The following is a 15450-nucleotide window of genomic DNA, read 5'->3' as shown; positions in this document are numbered from 1 at the left end:
GGGCTTGATAAAGGGACTGCAGTTTGAATAGGAATATGAAATTGAACAATAGTTCATTACCCCTGCGAAGAAATGCAGCAAGTGTACAAATTGCCCACTGCCTTCTGCCAGTGCAGTATCTATATGAAAAAGGCTTGATAAAGGGCCTTGACTTTGAATCAGAATATGAAATTGAACAATAATAATTAATATTCCCAGTCAAGAAAGGCAGTAAGTGTGTAAATTTGCCACTGCTTTGGACTGGGGTAGTAGCTACAACAAAAAGGTTGAATAAAGGGCCACGAGTTTGAATCAGAATATGAAATTGAAAAAGAATTAAAAACTGCAGCCAAAAAAGGTAGCAAGTTGGTGTGTGTTATGTGTAGATGATGTGTTGGTTGAGTGGAAGATAAAAAAGTGAAAAATTAGAAAGACTGCAGACGCGCAAACTATCCACTGCATTGTCAGGGAAGTGGATCTTTGAATTTCCAAGTCATTATATGGATAGGGCACCAAATTTTGCAGTGGGAGTATAAGAAATGGCTACGACATCGAAGGAAGCAATGTAAGTGCATTAAGTTACCATTGTGAGGGGTAGGGCTGAAAAATTACAACACCGGGCCCATTTCAGGAACTCTACTTTGAATTAGAATAATACTTGGCAAAGGCTGCAAGAAAGTTAGGAGAAATGTGTGTTTTTGGTAGTGGATGCAGAATAAGGTGAAAAGGAAGAAAGGTAGTAGATGTGGAAACAATCCCTGCCTTGTAAAGGAAATGGGCGTTTGGTTTTCCAGTCATTTACACACTGAGTTGGATTCTGCAGTGGGAGCCTGAGAAACGGGTATCTCATCTAAGGAGTTATCCAAGTGCACAAAGTACACACACTGTGCGGTAGAAAGAACGCAAGAAAAGACGCAAGTGTGCAAATTACCCACTGCCATTGTTGAGTAATAGTTACCAAGAAGGCTGAATAAAGGGCCTGCACTTTGAATTTGTATTAGAAGAAGGATAATTGATAACCCCAGCCAAGAAAGGCAGGAAGTAGGTGTGTGTACGTGTAGATGATGTGCTGATTGAGTGTTAGATGAATAATGTGAAAAATAAGAAAGGCTACGAGTGTGCAAATTACCCAGTGCCATTCATGGGTAGTAGTTACCAAGAAGGCTCAATAAAGGGTCTGTACTTTGAATTACAATAACAAACAGACGATTTGAAAACCATAGACTATACTTACTGGCTGTTTTTTAATATTTTAGATTTTTAAGCTTTTGTTTATACATGAATGGCAGGAAGTGCGCAAATCACCCACTGCCATTCACGAGTAATAGTTACCAAGAATGCTCAATAAAGGGCCTGCACTTTGAATTTGATGTGTCACATTGTAAATACCACATACCATGGCACATCTTTTGCACCACCAGTGTGTCACAAAAGTGATGCAACAACTGTGTAAAAGAGGCACAAGGGGGTTGTAAATCCACCCCTAACACATATAAATTCATCCAGGCAGTTTCGCCAGCAGTGCAAATTGAAGCATAGACGTGTAACATATTTATGTGCATATGTTACATTCAAGTGCTTCGGAGGTAATACAGTATACTATAGGTAAACAGCTTAGAGATTTATGCTGTAGCACTTCCTTATAGTTCTGCACTTTCACATTCACCATACACTAGTAATGTATTCATTCATTCATGTATGAACTACACATTCATTTTGAGAAACTTGTATACACTAACATAGAAATATAGTTCCTTCTTTGACTAGGGAAGGTAGTTCTAAAAAGAACTGTTTTTTTTTTAGTTTACAATTTTTTTTGTGTTTTGTCAACAAGTTTTTTTTTAAACCAAAAAAATGGAACTGGAACCCAAAAAGGATCCAACAGGAAGAAAAGAATGAAAAAAAGCCAACTAAGGTCGAGGACAGCGATGCTCCTGCTTCCTGCGTTTTATCAAGTCAATAGACTGTTCCCTATAACACAAAAGTTTATCGCAGGGGTCTCCAAACCGGTCCTGGAGGGCCGGATCCATGACAGATTTTTAAAATTACTGCATGTATCTCAATGGGGATATCCAAATGGATCCGGCCCTCTAGGACCGGTTTGGAGACCCCTCGTTTATCGCAATAAATGCATAGAATTTTAACTTCTCCAAAATCAGGATCAATTTGTGGGTGTGGACTGCTTGCTGAAAATGCTGCTGCAGCAGTTGATGTGCTTGGTGGGTTGTCCTGCAAGCTCCGTCTTGCAGCTTGAGCAAAGTTGTTTGGATGCAAGTTCTTCACGTGTCGCACCATATTTGCTGTGCCAAAGGAGTATTTTTTAGATGGATCACCCCTTGAAAGAGTTGTTTGTCAAATTTTACAGGTTACTTTTGGAGCATTAACCTTTTGTTGCCCTTCTGGAAAAGTAAAAAACTTCCAAATTGCAGCTTCTTTCCTCTTCTTTGGAGGTTCTTCAGGAATGAAATCTACATCTGAAAAATGGCTAGAATATGAGTCCATTGCTGATATTATGATGATCTTCCTTCTATTTTGCAGGATTCTCAGAAGAGAGGCTTCTTCTTAGGAAGTCAAAGTAGAATGATTAAAATGGGATGGAACTTTCAACACTTGCAATAGGAACTATTATGAACCAATCAAATATCTTCTTTTAAAGTCACATGGCTTTCCGTACGCTTACGCTGAGCTTACTGTGCTCTTACGATGCGAGTACGAATAACGTTTCAGCGCGATTTGTATAATTGCTTTTAACAGTAATATACAATTGTTTAAAGTTTAAAAAAGCAATTTTCATTACTATTCTACATAATGTATTCTATTAGTATGTTCATTAAATACATAAATGTATGTTTTTAAACAATTAAAAACATTTGCACCTTTCGCGTACGGGGCGCCGTACATGACATCACACGGAAGCTTTGATGCAATGCGTAACGTTGAAGCGGATTCGTAGCGTATGCGCGGGTACGCGCTGAGAATGATTAGCAATACAAACTATGATGCGATCACTCTCTCACTATCAAATCAGAGCACAGGGCGCACTTCTAAAATAGTTACAAGTTGTCACTCATTGGAGATCCAATTCTGGGCCTGCCTCTGCGCACATGAAAACCCCGCCGCCGTCTCTCTCTGTTGTTAATTATTGGTGCACACACTCACTGGCGCAGTGCATGCCCGCCCACTCTTTCACCACATATCACCACATACCTTTCTTGCTATTACTAAGCCTGGAAGCCAATACATTAGCCATTGGGAGGACCACCAGGTCCGTCATTCTTCTAGACCTCGAAAACGCTACCAATGACGACCCTGGACTTACTTTGGTCAGCCCGCGTGGTTCCCATATAAAATGGATAGTTACCTAAGCACGCTCTCTTTTGCCTGCCCTTCGGTGACAGACAGACTCTCATCGTCGTCGATTGTACTACAAACTGCTCGAGCGGAAAAGGACTCGTGACACTCAACGTGATGTCACTGCTGCTGCCTTTCAGCCAGGCCACCATAGCCTGCGCCCAGCCAATGTCCCGGTCTTTGAAGACAAGACAAGAGACGACAAAAGCAAAGGTAGGAGAAGCCGTCACAACATCAGCCTCCGCTGTAAATTGTACCTGCATCATAGTATTTTTTATTTTTTTTACTGTGTCACGTGGCCCTCCAAGCTCTGGTCTGCTTTATTTTTGTGCGAGACATACTTTGTACTTCATTGTATTTGCTCCCTCCTATTCCTCCCGTCACTTTAAATATTAATTACTTTCTCACGGGGCCTTCCCAGGCCTCTATTATTGTTCATCATATATAATTGATCATAACATTTCCTTCTGCGTCACGTAGCCCTCCTAGACCTTTTCTAAATAAATTGTACGTGCATGAATTTATGTGTAGTATTTTTGAAGTGTCACTTGCTTTAGCCTGTATTCTTATAAATTGTGCGTACATAATAGTATTATTTTTGTACTGCGTCACGTGCCCCTCCCAGCCGTTTTGCTTTACTTTTCTGAGGCACATGCTTTGTACTTCTTCGTATTTGTTCCCTCCTAATCGTCCTGTAATTTTTTATATTTATTGCTACTTCACGTGGCCTTCCCAGGTCTCTATTCGTATTTATCATATATGGTTAATGAGCATGAGGGCAGAGGGCATGTATGTGCATCACATGGCATGCATTTTTCAAGGAATTCGCAACTTACCACCATCTTGAAGTTGGTGATAATTTGCGATTCCTTAAGGACATTTTTTTTTGCTTCATACATTGCATTTAAGGAATCGCAAAATTTGTGATTCCTTAAATGTCGCTCGCAGCCGGTCTTTTGGTGTTTTGCTGCCTCTGACTGCCAGGAAGCGCGGTGGACTACACGGACCAGGAGCCCACTGACACCACTCACCTGGGCTGCATCATAACTCCGCTCACTGCGCTATATCACGGCTCGCGCCCCCCGCTTCGCGGGAGCCGTTGGCAGCTGGACTTTTGGTGTTTTGCTGCCTCTGACTGCCAGGCAGCGCGTGGGACTACACGGACCCTGCCCACTGAAGCCACTCACCTGGGCTGCATCATAACTCAGCCCACAGCACTATATCAAAGCTCGGGCCCCTGCTTCGCGGGCCTGCTCACTGCTAGACTTTTGGTGTTGTGCTGCCTCTGACTGCGAGGAAGCTCTGGGGACTACACGGACCAGGAGCCTACTGATGCCACTCACCTGGGCAGCATCATAGCTCCGCCCACAGCGCTATATCACGGCTCGCGGCTCCCGCTTTGCGGGAGCCTCTCGCAGGCGGACTTTTGGTGTTTTGCTTCCTCTGACTGCCAGGAAGCACGGGGGACTACACGGACCAGGAGCACACTGATGCCACTCACCTGGGATGCATCATAACTCCGCACACAGCGCTATTTCACGGGGCGCACCCCTGCTTCACGCAAAGCCCAGGCCAAGGGCGGGCCCGTTTGAGCCTGGTAGAGCCAAGTAGAGGATGGGCTGGGCCCCCCCTCTAAGGCGCAGTATCTAACCAAGGACAGCGTAAGTGGTAACATTCACACCAGTTACTATTTGTGCATTGCAGTTAATTGTATCTGAAACGTTATGTCAGTGCACGATGGAAGAGGGATGAAAGGAGCGGGAACACGTATGTTACAGGGACTCTTGACCAATTTATAACGAGGGCCTCTTCAGTTTTGGCACACAATATTGCACTTACGGAACGCCGCCTCTCAATGGATCCAGTATTCTCAAAAAGATCTCCCCTGGGGGCCATCGTGAATGCATCAACATCAGAAAAACAAGGCCAGACTGCCACAGTTATCGTACCGGAGGGAAGAGACTATTAGTATACAGGACACCCCAGCTCCCCCAATATCCCGTAGCCCAGGGATGAACTTAGCAACAAACGAAGTAACAGGGTACGTAGAAGTAAATGAGGATCCCCGTTCACCAGCTGAATACTCAAAGGGAGCCACTGTGAAAAGAAAGCGAGGAGCTACTCGAGCAGGTACCCAACAGAAAGGGAGGAAGCCCAAGACTTCTAATCAAAGGACTCAGAAGGAGATCCCTACTGATGACTTCTCGACTGTTACATCCCCTCAAGGAGCCCAGCTAGGGGGATCTGACCCAAACAGTTTCGACCCAGTGACCATAATAGGCCCAATACAGAATGAGGAAATATATTGGAGGAAAATAGGGGCCTTCCCAACTGCTCACCTGGAGCCCCTCGTGGACAGACTTTCCGCAGTTGAAAAGAGACTTGGGAAGGCAGAGGGGCTTATAATGCACACTTTGGACAGTATTGAAGGCAAATAGAGAGGAGTAACCAGATGAAGAAATCAGTAAGAGAGGGTGACAGGGAGGGTGCATCTGGCAGTAATCTCAGTCACACCAACGATTGGGAGTGTTGTGCAACCACAGGTTAGGGATAATTCAGGGTTTGAAACTGAAGGCATGGGAATTGCAGACTGTGTCATTCCAAAGGGAGTGCCGGGTAATGAGGAGAGGGAAGGAAACAAGGTAAAGAAATTGCATCCCCATCTAGATCTACCCCCAGATTGCTCACCATATGTTGCTGTCTTGACAGGGGTCCCTGAACTAAAATTGGAAGTGGAGGAATCCTATGACCAACTGAAAAATAAAACAACACATTGGTTAAATCTTAATAGACCGCTGCCCCGAGATACTCACTGCAAGATTCTCTTTGTGAGGAGAGTGAGTTGGGTGGGACATAGGCAAAAAACCACACCAGGGGATTGCATTGTTGTGAATTTCAAAGAACCAAAAGTAGCACACTATGTCACCCAAGGTCCTCAGACATGTGCACGATGTAATATCCAGGTGCAAGACGTAAGTTATTTTTACAAGCCAGAAAACATTGGGCATAACTTTGGGAATTGGGAAAACCATAGGGGGAGAACGGCGCAATTAGATAGAGGGCGAGGAAAGGTCGATAGAGAGAGGAGCGAGTTACTGGATACTGTCGCTCCGGGAAAACACATATACGAGAGCCCAGTAGCCCAAATGAGGGATGGGCTTGCTCTCCCGTTGTTTAACAAATATGCCCCACTGGGCTGGGAAAGACACCTCAGCGAAGTGGACTGACTACCTGAGTAAGAGGCAGGCAAAGAAAGGGAGTTACATCTAATCTCACAAGCAGGGGAGCTTTTGGATGACGTACCTCCGAACACAGACCTGTTGGCACCATGTAACGCACACCAAGCTAGATCTAAAGAGGCTGAATCAAAAATGATCCCACTATGACCACCTGTTCCCCCCTAGTGGTTCTGGGAGTGCCCTCGAATTAGTGTCCTGAAACGTGGCGGGTTTATCTACCAAATTCCAAAACACTCACTGGCTTGTATATATTAATAGATTTAACATAATCTGTGTGCAGGAAATCTGGGAAGTAGATCACACAAACTTCCACCTAGCTGGGTTTAAGTCTTTCTGTGTCCCAGCAAGTAGATCTGCGGCAGGCAGAGCAAGGGGGGGTCTCCTAATGTGGGTGCATTTGGGCTTGGAAGGGGTCTGGATGGACCTTAACTGGAAGTCAGAATGTATGATAGCTGTACAGTTTAAAAATAAGGACCTTAATTTCATTTTAGTTAATTTTTACAATGCAGGAGGATGTAGAGCAGGAGAGCTGGACGAAAGACTAGGGTCACAGAGAGAGCAGGACCAGGGGGTAATGGTTTCCCTTATTTTATTAGCGGGGGATTTTAACTGTCATTTGTGCCTGAAATTGATACCGCTCACAGAAGATTGGTCCTCATGCAATCTTGAAAAGGGAGCCCACTTCGAGCACACAGCGGAAGAAAGAGAATTGAGTAGGGTACTGAAAAGTTACAAAATGGAAAACTCAATGGATTTATTATCAATTGAACACTATAAGCACGTGGATGCAGTTCATATATTGATTTTATACTTGTGTCCCACCTGTTAAAAAATATAGTTTTGGGTTTTTCCATTGACTGTATGGTTTCAGTGACCATAACACACTAACAGTGTCGGTGGCAGTGTCAAATGTTATTAAGGCCATAAGGAGGGGGTTTGTGAGCAATAGGGAGACGCTCACGGACCAAGGTAAGTGTTTAAAATGGTCTAAACTTAATGGAGAAAGCTTCTGTAAATCATTCCTGGAAGAGGGGAAACAGTACCTGGAGGTTTGCTGGACTTAGAGGTGAATGGCCCCCTGCTAGTGGAGGAATTCGAAGAGATAGGGCGGCTGATAGATGGCCTAATGCACACGCCCGGGCAGGGCACGGGAAAGAAAGAGCCCAAGTGGTTCGATAGAGGGTGCTCTTTAGCCCAAAGGAATCTAAGAGCCACTCTTAAGCATAAGCCAAGAGATAAACTAAGGTCCATGCACTGTAGACTAACTTATAAGCAGGCAGTAAGGGGCCGGAAGAACGCCCTCCAAACGCATACGTGGGAGTATTTGAGAGGAGCGGCTGAGTGGAGAGATCAGCACACTTTCTGGATGATAGTTAACAATCCTTGCTTCCAAGATACAAACAGCCCGCAGATAGCGTCTAACGTGCTCCCTGAACAGTGGGTGGAGCACTTTAGAGGACTATATAACAGGGGGTATACTGAGATTCAGGAGTATGACACAAGTAGGGGGTGGGGGGAGTGATGCTAGAATTTACCCTAGAAGAGAACACTGGGGGTATCAGGGGCCTGACCCGAAATAAAGCCCCAGGACAGGATGGGATCCCTCCGGATCTTTTTCTAAGTAAGGTGGATTTGTGGGGCCCAGTTTTAACAAGAGTGATAAATGCGGCCATTGTCTCTGGGCTCCCCGGCTCAAGGTCGGCGGCCATAATAGTGCCAATTATTTAAAAGGGGAGTAGGGATAGCCCCCAGGGTTACCGTACCATCTCCATGATAGACGTGACAGCTAAAGTGCTTTGCAGAGTAGTTTTGAATCGCCTGATGAGTTGGGAGGAGGAACATCACATAATACTGATGTGCAGTATGGATTTAGGGCCAACAGATCTGCGACCGACCAATGCTTAAACCAATGCCTATTGGGGAAAAAATATACAGTTGCCGATAATAAAAAGGTTTTTATAGCTTTTATGGATCTGGCAGAAGCCTTAGATTGTGTGAACAGGGAGAAGTTGTGGGCCATAATGTCCAATTTAGGGGCGGACACTGACCTCATTAAAATCTTGAGAACCCTACATCTGAATACATCAGCAAAAGTGAGGTACAATTGGGAGGGGGGTAACACCGAGCCTTTCCATTGTACTAGTGGGGTCAGACAAGGGTGCATCTTGGCCCCGTTCTTGTTCTCGCTGTATATAATGGCCTAGAACAATCCCTAAGCAGACTAAAAGTGTACTCACCCAGAGTAGGCAGTAGAGCGATCCCCGTCTTGCTCTATGCAGACAACGCAGTCTTGCTGGCATGCACTCCATTCGGACTGCAGCGTCTGATAGACGGGTTTGTGGATTTTATGACTAGCCTAGATTTATCTGCCAACTTGACTAATTCGTATGTCATGGAGGTGGGGCCCAAATGCCCGGGAATTTTTTTTAATGATAAAATAGGCACATTTAGCCTAGCAAAGGTACAATCTTTTTCATACCTGAAAATTTTATTTGACAGGGGCTTACATTTTAAACCACTGATTGAGGAACAATGTAATAGGATAAAATCTAGCTCAGGGGCAATAATGAATTTCAGTCGCAGATTGGGGCGATGGTCACCTGAGCAAATGATGACTTTATACAATTCTATCTGTTACTCAAAGGTGGCATATAGGGCAGAACTGCGGGGGATGGCTGAGGTAGCTAAACTGCACATAGAGGAAAACAAATATCTGAGAAGGCTCCTAAAAGTCCCACAGTGTGTATCCTCTCACATTATACACGAAGAACTGGGCGGTGTGTTTTTAGATGATAGGTTGGGGAGCAGGCCTCTGCTAGCATGGCTAAAAATTTGGGTCAACCCAGTAGCTAGTCTGACAAAACAGATTATAATGGACTGCTTGGGGAGGGACTGGGGCATGAACATCCCATGGCTCAAGTACGTTAGGGGTGGTTTGAAAGGCATCGGTAGTGAGGACCTTTTTATGATGCCATCCTGTATTACAAAACGGGACCAGGTCAGAGTAAAGGAGATGTTTCTCAAACACATAGCCATAGCACGAGAAGTAAAGGACAGAAATAAACAATCAGTTAAGGCACATGTTCTAGTGAGGCCCTGTGGAGGAATGGAGCCTTATCTCGCAATGCCCAGGACAGATCTTTATTAACACATTTTAGGCTCAACCTTATACACCACTTATTAGCCGAGCCGGCAGGTTTTACAAGCTCAGTTGAGTCAAAGAGTCCCTGCGGCTAAGATCACCGATCTCCGCAGGACACCCTTTATTTTGTATTATTATGCCCATTTTAATCAATACCCAGGCGTCGTTTTTTAATTAGCTTGCTGAAGAAGGGCAAATTTAGATATGCGAAAGAAGCTCTTTTATATTTACAAATGGCCCAAGATCCCCTGACCTTACTCTCTGTGATAAATTTTCTAAGATCATCAGTTAAACCGAGAGATACTAGAGGAGTTCCCTGAGTACAGTATTACCACAATTTTGGTTGAAAGGTGGAGGGGGATTATTAGTCTTGCATATGAACTGTGTAACTAATCAGCCACTGTATCTCTCCTATTACTTTTTTAACTGTATATGCTCTCTTTTAAAATGTACTTTTATGGTGTTAAATGTAAAATGCCAAATAAAGAATTTGAACTGAACTGAAAATGCAATTGTAAAATAAGGAATCGCAAAATTTGCGATTCCTTGTTTTACACCAGATTTTCCTTAATACATACAATTTAGAAAGTTTGCGAATGCGAATTTGCTTGATACATATGGCCCTAAGTGTCTATTTTCACAAACTAAAAATATTCCTTAAAAATCGCCTGTATGACTTAAACACATTCTTTCAACTGTTTACAGGAGATGCACCAGTGCTGGAACCACGTTCCTCCACTGAGTAAGAAAAAGTAATGATAACAACACTTACCTGCTAAGTGAATTTCCTCCCATAGGACAACATTGGTGATTCTACGTGAAAACATTTCTAAGTGTCAACTTTTAAAATACAATATTAGTCCTTAAAAATCACTACTGTAACTAAAACACTTTTACTCAACCGTTTACAGGAGATGTCCAAGGACTGAATCTAGGATCCAGTCCTGTGGTTAGAACAGTAATCCATACATTAACTAATTGCATTTAACTAGAAAACACATTGAGGGCAATGTTGCATTGTGTTTGAAATTTTGTTGCCCATTGCAACAACTGTAACTACTGTAATTAAAAGTCTTTTGCCTATTTGCAAAGTATTTAAACTAAGGTAATTCATTCTGAGAAAGTATAGTTTGTAATGTAATGTATAAGGTAATTACAATGTAATTTAAAAAATAAAATTTCTAAAAATAAATAGTTTACAAAATTTAGTAAATCAGTATAAAAAAATATAACAATTAATACATTTAAAAATTGTAATTTTCAAAACCTTTGAAATTCACTGAAAAAACTAAAGGTTTCAGTCCTGATATAGTTAGGATTTAACATTTAAAAAACCTTTGAAATTCACTGAAAAAACCATAGGATTTAGGCCTGATATAGTTAGGAATTAGCATTTAAAAAACCTTTGAAATTCACTGAAAATGCCATAGGTTTCAGGCCTGATATAGTTAGGAATTAGCATTTAAAAAACCTTAGAAATTCACTGAAAAAACGTAGGTTTTAGGGGTGTTATAGTTAGCTGGACATTTCACTCGTACAAAACCATTGAAATTCCTCCGATATAGTTAGTTGTACTAACTATATCTCGCATGCCCGCAATCCACTGCTGATGATGTCACATATTACATCATTCATGACATAGTCAGTGACATCACTGATGACATCTCAAATGATATCACTGATGACATCATCCACATGACGATACACCTCATAATACACTAGTATAACCTTTCATCACTCACTGTAAAATACAGAGTACCATATTTTAATCCATTGACACACCAATACAAGTTTCTAAAAACCCACTCAGTGATTCCTAGATCTATACACACATCTAATCATTTACCTACAGATTCACTCATACATGCAGTCAATAATCAATAGAACACTATCAAATATACTTATACACCTATATCGACATTACACACCAGCACACATCCTATTCATTTATGAAGTCATCCTATTCACTTATGCAAAAAATGGATCATACTTACATTTACTAAGCTATACACTTATACAAACACCACTTTATATATTCATATAGATAGTAACTTATACTTAGTGTGTTATAAAATTACTATTACAAGTATACAGTTATCCATTCAGTCACGCATACAACCACTAAATCTTATGTATACTTATTTATAAAGAACAACTTACACATACATTGCCTTTTATTTTTCTACTTTGTTGGACATGTACCATTAAGAGAGATATTTGCTCATCACCACACCCATAAAGATATTCACTCACCCAAACAACTGTTATAACATGTAGTCTTAACGTCATATACCTACTAAATCAACTATTCACACATCTTTGGGCAGTCACACACCTCCCACCGAACCACACACACATTCACTCTCCCATACAAATACTCAGTTAACTAATCAATAACTAATATAGACTTTCAAATAGCTAGTAACCAACTGGAGATGTATTTTTTACAACAACTGACAAAGTGATACAGATGTTCACACAGTTTAGTCACTATCCAATATATTTAGAGAGACACTTTAAATTAGTCAAGTAAACAGTCAATCACACTGCTACTAAATCCTCCATCCAGATATTTATATTTACATATCCACTTATCTTCAATGCAAATTGCTATATATATATAATACATATTTAAATCACAAAGCAAACCACATTCACTGGATGATGTCATCAGTGATGTCACTGACCATGTCATGAATGATGTATTATGTGACATCATCAGCAGGGGATTGCGGGCGCGCAAGATATCGGAGGAATTTCAATGGTTTTGTACGAGTGAAATGTCCAGCTAACTGTAACACCCCTAAAACCTACGTTTTTTTCAATGAATTTCTAAGGTTTTTTGAATGCTAATTCCTTACTATATCAGGCCTGAAACCTATGGTTTTTTCAGTGAATTTCAAAGGTTTTTTAAATGCTAATTCCTAACTATATCAGGCCTGAAACCTTTGTTTTTTTCAGTGAGTATATATATATATATCTATACTACTATAATAAAATAGTAACTTTCAGGCGTTGAGGCGAGTAAACTCACGAACCACAGCGCCCATCTACACACCCGATACACCGTTGAAATCGGCAGGGTGTGTAGATGGTTATAGGCTATATACATTAAAAAAATAAACCTTATTTAAAAAATGTATATTTTTTAACCCCTTCGAAGCTAATGACGAGCTGGGCTCGTCATGGCGCTTACCTGCCGTGCGCGGATGACAAGGCCAGCTCGTCATGAATAATGGTTATTTTGGTGCTTCAGCGCAGAACGGGAAAACGCCTAGCAGCCATGTGGTTAAAAAGTAGTCCGTCCTAAGTAGCGCCAGCGGCGACGTGCGTGGTCACGTCAGGAGCGGCGTCAGAGCGGCGTCCGAGTGGCGGTGGACTTGGCGCAAGGGAGGAGCGGTGAATTCAGGAACAGCGGACAGCGGCGGTACCAGCATCGGAGAGGCGGACATGGCGCGGGGGAGGAGCGGCGGCGGACAGGCGGTGAGGAACAGAGCGGCGAGGACCGGACCGACGGCTGAGGTAAGGCTCGAGGACAATGTAGGGGCAGGCGGGTGTCGGCCCAGGTGGGGGACGGGGCAGGCGAGGCAACGGTGAGGAGCAAAGCAATGTCGGGCAGGTGGGGGTCAGGGCTGGCAGGGGTCGGGGCAGGCGAGGCAACGGTGAGGAGCAGAGCTGTAGGGGCAGGCGGGTGTCATGCCAGGCGGGGGACGGGGCAGGCGACCCAACGGTGAGGAGCAGAGCAATGCCAGGGCAGGCGGGGGTAGGGGGAAGCCTGAAAGCTCCCGGACAAGGTTGGGCGGGCTGCTAGTATATATATATATATATATATATATATATATATATATATATATATATATATATATATATATATATATATATATATGTTGAGTAGAAGCTTTCACACTATTTGAATGTAAACATTTCCTATACTTAGGCCTGTTATTATTTTCATGAAAACTTTTGAAAAAGTATTGCTCCAATGCCTGCCTTTTTTTTTAATTAGTTTTGCCACTACTTTCTATGTGGTCTGTTAACAAAGATCTTTGGAAAAGATATATTACAAACATAGACTACATTACATAGTGTACTAAAAACTGGTATTACATGTAATGACATATTTGATGCAATAGCTATACGTAATAAAATAAAATAGGATTAGTTCTGTAACTTCAGCAATTATGCTCTCTTCTGTAAATCCCCATGTTGCACAGAAACAATAATGTGGATTGACAAATTTGGATGGAAGGGTTAGTTGGGCTACAAGAGAGCAACAAGGTGTATTTTATTTTCAGTGAATTTCTAAGGTTTTTTGAATGCTAATTCCTTACAATATCAGGCCTGAAACCTACGTTTTTTTCAGTGAATTTCAAAGGTTTTTTAAATGCTAATTCCTAAGTATATCAGGCCTGAAACATATGTTTTTTTCAGTGAATTTCAAAGGTTTTTTTTAAATGCTAATTCCTAACTATATTAGGTCTGAAACCTTTGTTTTTTTCATTGAGTATATATATATATCTATACTACTATAATAAAGTAGTAACTTTCAGGCGTTGAGGCGGGTAAACTCGCGAACCACAGCGCCAATCTACACACCCGATACACCATTGAAATCGGCAGGGTGTGTAGATGGTTATAGGCTATATACATTAAAAAAATAAACCTTATTTAAAAAATGTATATTTTTTAAAAAGTAGTCCGTCCTAAGTAGTGCCAGCTACGACGTGCATGGTCACGTCAGGAGCGGCGTCAGAGCGGCGTCCGAGTAGCAGTGGACTTGGCGCGGGGGAGGAGCGGTGAATTCAGGAACAGCGGACAGCGGCGGTACCAGCATCGGCGAGAAGGACATGGCGCGGGGGAGGTGTGGCGGCGGACAGGCGGTGAGGAACAGAGCGGCTCGGACCGGATCGACGGCTGAGGTAAGGCTCGAGGACAATGTAGGGGCAGGCGGGTGTCGGCCCAGGCGGGGGACGGGGCGGGTGAGGCAACGGTGAGGAGCAGAGCTGTAGGGGCAGGCGGGTGTCGTGCCAGGCAGGGGACGGGGCAGGCGAGCCAACGGTGAGGAGCAGAGCAGCAGAGCAATGTCAGGGCAGGCGGGGGTAGGGGGAAGCCTGAAAGCTCCCGGACAAGGTCGGGCGGGCTGTTAGTATATATATATACATATATATATATATATATATATATATATATATGTTGAGTAGGAGCTTTCGCACTATTTGAATGTAAACATTTCCTATACTTAGGCCTGTTATTATTTTCATGAAAACTTTTGAAAATTATTGCTCCAATGCCTGCCTTTTTTTAAAATTAGTTTTGCCACTACTTTCTATGTGGTCTGTTAACAAAGATCTTTGGAAAAGATATATTACAAACATAGACTACATTACATAGTGTACTAAAAACTGGTATTACATGTAATGACATGTCTGATGCAATAGCTATAGGTAATAAAATAAAATAGGATTAGTTCTGTAACTTTAGCAATTATGCTCTCTTCTGTAAATCCCCATGTTGCACAGAAACAATAATGTGGATTGACAAATTTGGATGGTAGGGTTAGTTGGGCTACAAGAGAACAACAAGGTTTATTTTATTAAACCAGTCCGCCGAAAATCTAAAGATGTATTTCTTTACTGGGTTTTACACAGTATGACATGGAATACACCTTACATGCTACCGCACAATCTGATGACAACGATTTTACCAATATAGCCTGTAACAAATTGAGGTCAGTTTACA

The sequence above is a fragment of the Lissotriton vulgaris genome, chromosome 8 (assembly GCF_964263255.1).
Source record: "Lissotriton vulgaris chromosome 8, aLisVul1.2, whole genome shotgun sequence".
NCBI lineage: Eukaryota > Metazoa > Chordata > Amphibia > Caudata > Salamandridae > Lissotriton > Lissotriton vulgaris.
The sequence above is the reverse complement of the archived record's forward strand: the minus strand, read 5'-3'. Positions refer to the sequence as shown.